At 45.7% G+C, this 12,298-nt stretch overlaps 1 protein-coding gene across 6 annotated transcripts in view; it reads right to left on the minus strand.

Moving 5' to 3' along the window:
- The window catches only part of CUL1 (cullin 1), a 77,732-nt gene extending 66,094 nt beyond the window's left edge, over positions 1-11,638 (minus strand). The window contains exon 1 of one of the 6 annotated variants that reach the window (XR_004422170.1): positions 11,018-11,180. The gene's annotated coding sequence lies outside the window, so the exon portion shown is untranslated. Of the gene's footprint in view, positions 1-11,017; positions 11,182-11,282; positions 11,393-11,496 lie in introns of those variants that run through there. The other 5 variants (XM_033098830.1, XM_033098831.1, XM_033098834.1 and 2 more) reach the window with 5 other exon arrangements.
- Between the last annotated feature and the right edge of the window lie 660 nt (positions 11,639-12,298).

Below are 12,298 nucleotides of genomic sequence, written 5' to 3' on the forward strand. Positions count from 1 at the left end.
TGGAGGAACCTTAAAGGCATATTAGCAAGTCAAAGAAGCCAATCTAAAAAGGCTATGTACTGACTGTAATCCCAACTACAGGACATCCTTGAAAAGGCAAAACTATGGAGACAGTAAAGACTAGTGGTTGCCAAGGATTAGGGGGAGGGACAAAGAAACAGGCAGAGCACAGAGGCTGTTTAGGGTAGTGAAGGTACTCTGTGATGCTGTAATGACGGACACGTGTCAGTACGCATTTGTCCAAACCCACAGACTGCACAACACCCAGAGGGAACCCTAATGTCAGCTGTGGACTCTGGGTGCTTATGATGTGTCTGGAGGCTCATCCATTGTAACAAATGTACCCGTCTGGTGAGCGTGCTGGTAATAGGGGAGGCTGCGCATGTGTGTGGGGGGGGGCAGGGAGTTATGGGAAAGCTCTGTCCCTTCCTCTCAATTTTGTTGTGAACCTACAACTGCTCTTAAAAAAAAAAAATCGTCTTAAAAAAACTCAAAACAAAAGCAAATTAAAACAGAGGCTTACTTTTGATTTTTATATTTTGCTCACAAAACATACTTGTATTTTGTAATCTTGAAAACATGAGTAGACAAAAAGCTGGTGCCAAACATCAAATACTGTATTTGCTTATTATTTTCCTTAATTCAAAATTAGGCTATTTTATGAATTATTGTTATCTGAACAATGGATGTTTTAATACATGAATTTTACATTTATACCTTTTTAGTATAGAAATGGAACACCTATCAATAATTAAAGATTCTGAACAGAACATTGGGCTCTGGGACCTTCAGACTGAATGGAAGCAACACCTCTGACCTGTGGGGTCTGTGCTGTGGCTGGAGGGCCGGGGCCTAATGCCCAGGTGAACCCACAGCACCTTGGCACATGGCACGTGCTCCGGAAACACTGGTGAATTTACTACTCCAAATATGTGGAGTACATACCTGAATCTCCGATGGTACTTAAACAATGTTAAAAAACACAACAAACCACTCAGCCCATCAGAATATAGAACTAATACAAAGTAAGGAAACTGCTGGAACATAGTTAATTACGTCATTTTATTTTCTGCCACTATAGTAACAATATTGAGAAAAATGGGGGGAGAATACAACCTTCACATTATGTATGCAATTTAAGAGAAATATAATTATTCAAACAACTCCTAAAAACCGTAAAACTGATTGCTTTAAAAAAGTAAGAAACAAGACCAGGACCCATAATTTTGAGGTAGGATAAGAGCAAATAGATTTAAAGCTTCACCATTTAGTTCTCCCTATGCGTCCTCCCCCCATGTTCTAAAAGCTAGCAGAGCTTTGAAATTTGTAGGCCCTCAAACTTACCGGAAATGAATTAATAAAGCTGCCTTCTCCTGGAGAGCAATCTTTGTCTCATCATGTAACACAGAAACATGCAAATTCAACTAATTCCCCCAAACACACACAATTTTGTAACTAGGAGAAATTTCAGGTGTCATTAAGTATGGAATTTTCTCCTATGAATGTCTTAGTATTGGGAAACTTTTCATTCTCATAGACTTGATACTTGAACAATTAATTAATGTAATAGAAGAGGGTCCTTTTAAATCCTAAAAACCCACCAAGTCTTAAATATTGTTCAATTCATAAGTGAATTTAAGTCAGTCAGCAACCTCCTTCTGCTTTAATCACCATGTGACTTCCATCCAAGTGGGGTGACACAAGTATCACTGGTATAAACTGCTTTAGAAAACTTGAAAATGTGCAGACATCTACAACCACTAGAGATTTAACAGCAGCTACACAGAAAGTTTGTCCATGTAAACTAGCTTTACCTGCTAAGGACCAAATTTCAGATCCCACTTTCAGCACAGTAATTTTATAAACACATTTATTCAATGATCTAGCTTGGTGCTTGAATGTATTTTATTTCCAAGCATTTTCATTCACTTTAAGGCAAGAAAAAAATGTTACCAGATTTGATCGTGATTATCTATCTACAGTACTATGTATGTTTTTCAAATTGAGAACTGCTATCCATTCATGTGTGGGCCATGAGACTGAGTTAGCCAATGGCAACTGGAACTTTTCAAAAAAGTCACAAAGAGGAGGAGCTCCTAGAACATAAGGAGGTAAGTTTCTTCACTGCATCTTGTATTTCAGTATGTCTCTGTGTGTACGGGGTTATCCTACAAAATGCAGCTCTTACTGTAGAAACAAGTCAGGAAGCAGGGAGCCACATTACAGAGACACAATTATTCCAAGCAGTTAACACTGAAATGTGGGTGTTTGTGGGACTTCACAGTCGGGGCTCCACACTCACTGGCTCCCGCACCTCCTGTGCCTGGAACTATCTGGAACGAGTAATAACCGCACCTCCCTCACAAGGTGCTTTGTTGGGAGAAACTGGAGAGCACCTTGCTGGACACGGCAAGCATTTGCTACTCTTCATAGTAACGCTTCTCCAAAGCCCACCAGATGTCTTTGGAATTTCTAACATGGCACTTAAGTAACAAAAAAAAACTCAGAGGAAAATGACAAAACAAGCATGCTTATTTTTTAAGTCAAAATGAAGTAAATTAATGTTGCCCGAAAATTCTGCAACACCCCCTGACAACCGAGGGCACCAGGGCAGCACTTGCCCCAATTCCCACCAGTGTACCTCCAGTCAGAGGAGCAGTTTATATTTGCTGGGCCTGGGGATCCACCTGTCAAGATCTACAGCTGAGTACGGACAGGAGACAAAAATTAAGGTCTCAGACAGAATTCTAGAGACAGAGAAGGCGGATGTGGTTTCGGGAGCCCATGAGATCAGTTTGGAGCAGGCCGAGATGGAAGGGAAGGCTGGCCACTCGGCCAAGCCCGGGGCAGTTAGACAGACTGCGTGGGGCTCAGCACGAGTCCAGGAATGAAGGGTTAACACAGAACTGCTCTGGCCAAAATAAAACCAAAAACCCCACAACAAAACAAACCAGAGCAGAGAATCAAGTCAGAGAGATACCTCCTGAATGCCCATTAAGAGAAAAAATGATAGAACTAGAAGAGCAAAGTATTCTCCACAGAAGCTAGTGCCAAGAGATCATTCAAGAAAAGAGAAAGGTAACCTGGCCCAGAAGTCTGGAAAACGCTGCATGTTACACCCCCTCCTTAAAAGGCCAAAAATGCTCTAGAAAATAGACCTGGTTCCATTTGCCAAACTAATTTGACCTCACATATGTGAACAGTGTTCACACTCTGGAAACCACTGAGCTAGAAATGCAGGAGCAAAAATGTATCAGGAAAGAATCTAAGAGAACCTTCCAGAGGAGAAGGAAAGTGTGAGTTTCAATAGACTGAAAGGCTTTTCAAACTCAGGCAGTTTAGACTTTTAAAGAAGAAAGTATTTGAAATAGTATCTTTGCAGTTACTGTTACAAACCAGTATTTTCCAGGTTTGAAAAGCACACGTACCCGACACAGCCAAGAAAATGCGAATGACGCAGGCTTTGATTTAATTGTCGCTGCACCTCCTCACGCATGGATTAATGTGGATCCAAGTGCTTTCAACTTTTTTAGATACTTCCTATAACCACATTTAGAATTTAGATTTAAACGAGGAATAAAGCGAAGCATGTTTTCTAGACAACTACACCTGTAACTCTGTGCCCATTAGGATCCCACGCTCCCTAAAGAACACTAGTATTTCAGGATGCCTATCAGCCCCAGCAAAGATGGGTGAAAAAAGGCACACATCCATTCCTACGTACATCTCCACGGCAAGTCACGTCATGCTTCACATTCTGTGATTCTAAAATCAGCATGTGTTCTACGAAACAAGACCCATTCTTTAACATGGGAGTACGGTTTTCTTCCCTCAAAGGCTACTTACTATTAAGCTGAGGGTAACATGTACATACGTGTATATACCCTGTAAGATATACATCTGCCCGGAAGAGCAGGGAGGTTTATATGTACACTATTCCATTCAAGACCCCTCAAAAGGCAACCTAGCATTTCCTAAATTTATTCACAGATTTCCCCTCCCACTCCCATGCCTATCTTGTCACAGAACATAGATGGGTAAATATTGCTGTAAACAAATAAAAATACAGAAAATGCAGTACCACGGAGTGGCAAAGCTGAGCTCCTTTCCTTACTGAAGAGGCGCAGGCCAGCCCACGGAGGCGTGTCACAGGCACGCAGATTACTTTGAGCCTTGGAGCCGGAGGGAACGGAGGCGCTGTGGGTTCATGAGAAACTTCTACCTCTCCCTTAAACAATTTAAGTTTGGGGCCTTGCCCGTAATAAGAGTTATTGCCGGGAATAATTTTTTATGACCTGTCAATAGCACAGGGCAAACTTCTAATTACCAAACATCTGCTCTCACCATCCTGTGAATGACTTGCCTCCCTCTGAAGCCCAGGGCGCCTTCCCTCATCCTTCGCTCAGAAGCCATACACACCTCATTTTCACATTGTTTCTGAACCCCTCACATACCAGGGTCTCTGACTTTCTCATCTATGTGAAGTTCCCATATGCATGAATGTAATTAAATTTGGTTATTTTCTCATTGATCTCTCTCATGTTGATTTAATTATTAGACCAGCCAAAAGAACCGTGAAGGGTCTAGGAAAATTTCTTCCTCTCCCAAATGATAAAAATACAGTGACCAAAACAGCATATGGAGTGTGTGTCTTCAGCGTCCCTCGGCCTTCCCTTCTGTCTTTTAGGTCTGTATCAAACAGGAGAGGCTTCGATTTGGAGTCTCCATCTGATGCCTGGCTAGTAAAACATTCCTGCACCCGTGTCTCAGTCTACCTTCAACCAGGAAAGCGGAGGAAAGTCTTCTGTTCAAAGTGCAGCATTTGCAAGCAGCAAGCTGAAGGGAGCAGCTGCAGAGTCACCAACGCGTGTTCAGCTGAACAAATAGTGGCATTATTACAGGTAAGATGAACCTGCAAGTAAATCTTGTCTGGATTTTAAATCTGTAAGCCAGAAGTCAGAAGAAACCATTCTTGGACTTTGTCTTTTCCACCCTCCTCCAGACCAAATGTCTCCCAGTTCCCAAAGATGAGCCTGCGGCTTGGGGAGGAAAAGAGCAGAGCCTGGCTCTCTCTTGCTGGGGTTCCGTGTGGCCCATGGCTGGTTTGTCTCCCTCCCCCAGGATTTCGGAGCCATCCTTTGAGTCTGAGCAGAGCAGGCCTCGTCCATCAGCAGAGAGGGCTGGGCTCTCCGGCCTTTCTCCCAGGTCCTGACTTTCCATGCAGCCAGGCGCACAACTATTTGAGTTAGTGTGTACTGAACTAATTTCCACATGGTAAGGCATTTTTCTCCCGGTATTTTGCAATGCATTTCTGTGGACCTTCTTTCTCATAATTCCAACGGTATTCCTAATTTGTCATTTAACATACAATTCTTAAATTGACAGTAACCTTTCAATTTTCCAAACTATAGCAAGGAAAATGGCAGTAGAAGCAGCAGGCCAACTTGAGAGCAAGATCTTTCTGCTTCGTTTCATGCTGAAATCACTTGGGTGTCCGCTTTACGTGCAGGTCCCTTTCCAGGTGTCGTGCCCGGAGGGCTAGATACCTGACTTCTGGGGGCTGTGTTTTCTGCGGTCAAGTTTCTCCTTTGCTGGTCTAATCTTCCCATTCTTAATAAATCAGTCCTTTGTATTATAAATACATGTGTATTATAAATACATAGAAAACTGGAGGAAAAAACCCAAAACAAAGAAACTAAAAATAACCCATAATTCCACTGCTCAGAGATAATCACTGCTAGCATTTTAGTTTATTTCCTTTCTTTAATTACATATATTCACACACATCAAAAAATTGGTTACACATTTTATATGTTGTTTGATGGCATGCTTTTGTCATTTAGTACGCACTGAATAATCTAAATACGGTATTAGAGAAATGCAAAGATTTATCTAAACAATGCTGAAATAATAATCTTTAATAGCAAAAAACTGAAAACAAATGCTCAGTAGGAGGGCATTAAATAACTGTACCCATGACAGATTAATCTGTCATTTTAAAAATTTTCTTAGACTAAATCCTTAGAAACGAATTTGCTATTCCAAAGTACGTTACATATTTTATAAGCTCTTGTTAACATATTTCTCTCAGAAAAATCATACTAAATTATACTCTTTTGAGCAACATGTAAGCAGGCTCATTTCTCCTCCACATCCTCACCACAAGTGGCTTCTCTTTTACTGTGCGCCAAAACTTTTAAAAACAGTATCACACTGATTTCCATTTCTAGGAGTACTGCTAGTGAAGCTGACAATTTTTTTCCTGTTTCTTGCTCCTTCTTTTATAAGCTATCTATAGTAAAGAAAGTAAATTTGCTTGTAAGTTACAATATTTTTCTCAGTTTGCCATTTGCCTTTTAATTCTGTTTATGGCATTTTAACATATAGAAGTTTAATTTTAAAGTAATCAAATGAATCATTTCTTTCACAGTTCCTACGTTTGGTGTTAGGCTTAAAGAGGCTTTCTCCATCCTCAGATCATTTGTATGGTACTTTTGGTTCTTAATTTTTTGGAAAAGTATTTTAAAACCACAAAGCTCACCACCCTGAAAGTATGATCATTTTGACTACTTTAAATGTTTTCACCAGTGCATACACACTTTATGCACACACATTTTAAATGGCCGCACACATTTCATACTATCTGCTTTCCAAAAGCATTTTCGAAGACAGGCCTTTTTAAAAATTGGAGCACGTTACGTCTGACAGACTTAAAAGTGGTTCTACAAATTTCACACCCAACTTAATATTCCCCAAATTCCAGAACTGTTCACTTCTATCCCATCAGTGGCCAATTACTCTCCTTCAATGTCCACCAGCTACTAAAAGACCAATTAGTATAAGCTTATTCTTGGTAATCCACCGAGTTCTGCAGAATGAACTCTGTCGTAAAGATCAATGATCAGATATCAATCCTTAGAGCATCAGAGCATTTTCATTTTGATCTTTTCTCCTCCGCCACCTTCCACCATAGAAATCCCACATGTAGGGGTGTCTGGTTAAAAGCTGGAGCTCTGGAGTCCCATTCTTGTACCTCAGGCTTGATCACCTCCTCGGTCCCACCTCACCCACTCAAAGCCTCAGTTTCTTACCCTACCTGCCGTAAGGTGAACTAAACAATAGTGCCTACCCTTGATGAGGTTTGGTGAAGATTTTAAGTGGGAGGATGCTCATGAACAAAGTGGGAATTAAACGAATGTTAGTGTGGGCCACGTGTTAAGACATGGGGGACAGACACGCACCCCACGGTCCCTGCCCTAAAGGAGGTCTGTCTAGTGGGAGAAACCACCAAGTCCGGTCAAAAGATTAAGGGGTTCATGGGATCCCAGGGAAGTCTCCTAGCCTGGGTTGGGAGGGGGGTGGTATCAGGGCCTGAGCTGAGCCCTGCCTTTTTGAAGGAGCAGGAGCCTGTTGGGTGCCAGGAAGGGACATGGAACCCCAGACCAAGGAGAAGCATGAGTAAAAGGAGAGGAAAGAGCAGCGTGGGAAATTCGGGGAACTGGTGCTGCAATGACGCGGAAGCGGGGAGTGGGAAGCCTGGGAGGGGACTCTGCCTACTTGGTCCAAGTTTCCCCAAGGGGAAAAATTTAAATGACTTTCTAACTTAGGCTTCACAACTCTGCTTTTCAAACATCAATAAGATTATGCTTTATAGGACAGTTTTCCAAATGCTGTTAATGTTAAAAGCTATGACATCCCCATGGAATCCACAGGCTTTGAGGCCTAAGGAAATCTCAAACAGTGTCAATTAAAAATCATCTATCTCTTCTTTTTACAAATGAGGAAATGGAGGTCCAGCAAAATTAAGCTCACACTAGATCCTATGTCTTCTTCCCCAAGCAAAACGTTCTATGGCTAAGCAAAAATAAAACACAGCTTTTTTAGAAGCCAGAAAGTATCTGTGTGAATAAAAACTTTACAAGTTATTAAGTGTTATAATAATGATGTTGTTTATGCCGTGCATTATTAAACGTATATGTTATAAACAGGGAGCTTGAAGGCCTTAGTAATAGAAGAAACTTAAGGTTTTATTTAAATCTGATTTATTTTTCATATAATGTTCATTTCTCAGTTTTGAAAAGCAAACAAAAGGGCACACCTTACTGAGAAACTCCCAGATATCAAAAAAAAAAAAAAAAAAAAAAAAAAACCCACACAAAACAGGCAAACTTCGAATTGGTCCTTAAAAATAGTACACTCTTTTCTCCAAACATATCTGAAAAACAAGTTCAAAATTCATCCCCAAAAGACATTTTATTCTAGACTGACTCGATTGTTGAGGGTAGGAAGCCCATGGCTTTGGGACTATGGAGGGCTGAAATAGCCAAGAATACACACACATTCCTAAGTGTTTGGGGCCCTAATTTTTAATTTTGAAGAATGGCAAGTACCTCAATTTAAAGCATATTCATTTTAACTTCCCATGCTGAAAGAAAGGTACACTATGCCCGCTGGGTAAACTAGGAGTGAACTTCTGATACAAGGTCCTCAGGACCCAAGAATGGTCCCCCCTGTAAGAGCTGTCACAGCAGACTAGTACCACCACTGGGGTTGCCTCATGTCTACGTATAGGCAAGAACCTCAACCATCAAGCCATTTCATTTTAAAGTCAAGGGTGCAAATATCTACCGGGAAAAAGAGCTCGGTCTTTTTCTTAAAAAATAGACAAAATCTACACCTTAAAACCAGCTGGGGGTTAGCAAATTCAAGTTTTAAAACTTGTTTTCTTGGCACTTTCCTGGATTGCAACAGCTCAAGAAAACCTGAGCGTTTTTTCTGTTGGGGCCCTCTATTGGATACTGGAACACTACAATAAGAATTATAATAAAACTTGCCTCTTTTTTGTTTTTCTTTTCTTATTCTTTAAAGCTTGCATTCTTTATTAACCAGTGTAAGTGCAGTGATTATTCTCTGCAGCCAAAATCAGAAGTGGTCAAACATTAGGTTGGAATTTTTCCAGAAGATTTACTCCTTCAAAAAACAACTGAGTTACCCATGACCAAGTCCTATGCTACTTTGGGGATGCAAAAATAACTAAGGACGATCCCCTCCCTTCGAGGAACTCATAGTCTGAAATGCACGGGAGACAATTAAGACACAAGATAACATTCAGTAAGAGGCAGAGGAGTCCAAGAAGCTGTAATAGCTAAGGAAATTGCAGTATCAGCTCAGGCATTCATTTGTCCCTTGGTCCTCTTGATACTTTATCTGATAGTACATTAGGAGAGGAGGGGCATGCTTGCAAGGACCTGAGCTTGTGATCTTACACAAGGAGGGTGGATTTCATAAATTAGCTAAAAGTTCTAGTATAGTTAAAGTCTTTTTTTTCCTTTGGCAAAATAGTTTTTAAAAGATTACACCAATGAGAAAAAAAAAGTTGAAACATTTTTAGAGAATAATTCAGCCAACCTTCTTAAGCTTAATGAGCACTCCTGAAACCTCCAAAAATGGTCATAATAGAATTAAAGGGAGCCAGTCCTGTGTTTGCAGCTTCGGAATGTGAAATGTGATGCAACGATGTCCAATTGCCATAGAAAGCAGAAACAGAACTTTCAAGTAAAATTTTTTCTAATATCCAAGAACCTTTTTTAACAAACAAAAAATCTCATATCCTATTTTTTTCTAAACCCAATGATTGCTCTTGCTTTTTAATCATTCTCCTTTGCTACACAACACACAAACTCTCCAGGGTTTCAGAAAGTCAGATGGACAGGGTGGCCACAAAAGGGAATGTTACACTTAAGATTGCACACCCATCTGCTGAGTGTAAAGATATGTTTAGGTCCTAGAAGCTCAGGGCTTAAAGTAAAAGTGACTTTAGTTCCCCTCTGTCACCCAATAAGTGCCTTTCAAAAACAGCGTGACCATTTACTCGACTAACTTGGACTGTTTTAATGTCACCCGGGGAAGACCCATTACACAGAGCAAATAAATACCTAAGTTAACTGCAATTCCGTATTTGCACGCTAACCACTAACCCCAATTACGAACTAAAAGCAACAGCAGCCATCCAATCGGAAAACAGAATCCTATTTTCGGCACAGGGATCGCTAGAGAGAAAACCCTTAACTTTGGAGATTCGTCTCCAGGAACGCTCATAAAGCATGTGCCTTTCTCTTGACCATCATCGTGTCTACAGTGCGCCGCGCTCCCCAGGTGGCAGAGAGCGCCCCGGGGCCGCGCGCGGGTTACCTGCTGGGTCAGCGCGCGCTCCCGCCGGGCGCAGGTTCGGGGGCGCGCCGAAGCCGCGGCGCGGGCCCGGCCCGACGCGCGAGCGCCGGGGGGCTCCGTCCGGTCCCGCGGCTGCACTCGCATCCCTGCGCGCCTACCCGGCCCGTTCCCCCGAGGGAACGGAGCAAAACGACGACTATTACCCAATAATAGTGACCTGCACAGTCGCAACAATGCAGGCGGGGAACCGAGAGCCGCGGGCAGGGAACCGGAAAGCAGAGCGGCCGGCTCCGCGGCTCCCCCGGCGCGTGAGCCCACTACTTATTGGCGAGCACGAGTCGGGGGAAACGCGACGCTCGGGGGGGAAGCGATCCCGAGGGGAAAGGGCACGAGGCCCCGTGGGGGTCGCCGCACGAGGGGAGGCGAGGCGCGCATGGCCGAACTGCCCAGCGCCGCCCGCCGGCCCAGCTCTGCAGCCCCAGCCCGGTCGCGGTGGGGAAAGAGGCTGGCGCCACAAGGCCGCCGGCGCCGGCGCGATGAATCGGGCTTTTTCCCAGTGCGTAGTCCAGGCCTGGCCGCCCCGAGCCCGCGTCCGGGGCCGCGGCCCGGCCAGGCCCGAGCCGGCCGCCGTGACTCAGGGCCGGCCCCGCTCGCTCGGCTCCCGCCCCCAGCGTCCTCCGCCCACGAGTCCCCCTGCCCGGCCGCCATTCCGCCCCGCCGCGGCTCGGCGACTCAGGCCTCGCCCGGCGCCTGGGCTCGGCCGCCGCGGCCCCAGTCACTGCGACACCGCGGCTCCGGGCCGGGCCTGCGCCGCCCCTCTCCTCGGCCCCGGCGCCGCGACACTCACCCGCATGTCCCTGCTGCCGTAATGGCCCCGGCGACGTCTCCACCTGGTCGCTGGGCCTGGGCCCCGGTTAAATCCCCGTCCCGCCAAGGTCTGGCTGCGTCCCTGAGCCGCCGGGGCTGCCCCGCCTGGAGCTGCGTGCGACACGGCTCCCGCCTCCTCCTCCTCCCCTGCCCGCCCGCGGCCCTCCTCCCGCCGCCGCCGCCTGCACCGCGCAACCTCCGCCCTCTCGCCTTTCCTCCCCGGCTCCCCGCCCTCCCGGCCTCACCGGCTCCGGCTACCGTGGGGGAGAGGCTGGGGGGGGAGGGCCGGAACGCACCGCCATCGGCGTCCGGGGCGGGGGAGCCGGGAAACCGTCGCCGCCATCTCCCCACCAGCCCGAGCGCGGGAGGGGCCCGGAAACCTCCCGCCCGCCGCGGCCACTGCCCCGGGGTCCCCCGTCCCGCGCCGCCCGAGGCTCCGCTCGCCTGGGGGATCTCTACCTGAAAGCCGGGGCCCCTTGCCCGGAACCCCGCGCCGTCCCGGGCCGGGCGGACCGGGTCCTCCTCCAGGTTTTACAGCCTCCCTCGACAGCGGGCCGCCTCTTAACGACCGGCTTCCCGCCACTTCCGACCCAACGAGGAGGGGTCACCGCTTTAGGTTCGGGACACGGACCTCTGGAGAAAGTGGCCCAGTACACCCCGAAGGAGAGGGTCCTCCACCTCCTCCTGCGCACACACACACACCCGGAACCGACTTGGAACACGGCTACAACTACACCCAATCAACGTGCCTCCCCGGACCGGGACTATTACCAAAGAATATCCCCGGCTGGCTGATGAGACCGGCGGAGATGGGCAAGTGGCTCTGAAAAGCAGGCGCAGACGTCGGAGAAGCGTGTAGTCCGCTCTGGAGCCCCTGTTCACCTGAGGCCTTAGCCATCAGCACCTGAAAGCCTGAGCTTTTCTGAGCCTCATTCTCGCTCCTTAGAATCGGTTCTAAGATAAAACTATACGACGCTTCCCGCTTCAAACTTGAACCAACTCTTTGGGGGGGGAGGGGGCAAATGTTGACAAAGAATCACTTTACCATTACTCTTTGTAAAGACAAATCAAGGATAGAATTTAAGCATTTACATAAAAGGATGGCATGAGGTGTGACTAAAACACTATCTTTTCCACGTGTAGTCTGAAGTAGTTAATTGCATTCACTTGAAATTGAACTGTCACCGTTGGGGACTTGGAATACTCTAAATACAGACTTTGGCAGCACCTGGCTTGCTACGGTGCCAGAGAGAAAGCATGG

Source organism: Rhinolophus ferrumequinum, chromosome 26 (assembly GCF_004115265.2).
Source record: "Rhinolophus ferrumequinum isolate MPI-CBG mRhiFer1 chromosome 26, mRhiFer1_v1.p, whole genome shotgun sequence".
NCBI classification, from domain to species: Eukaryota; Metazoa; Chordata; class Mammalia; order Chiroptera; family Rhinolophidae; genus Rhinolophus; species Rhinolophus ferrumequinum.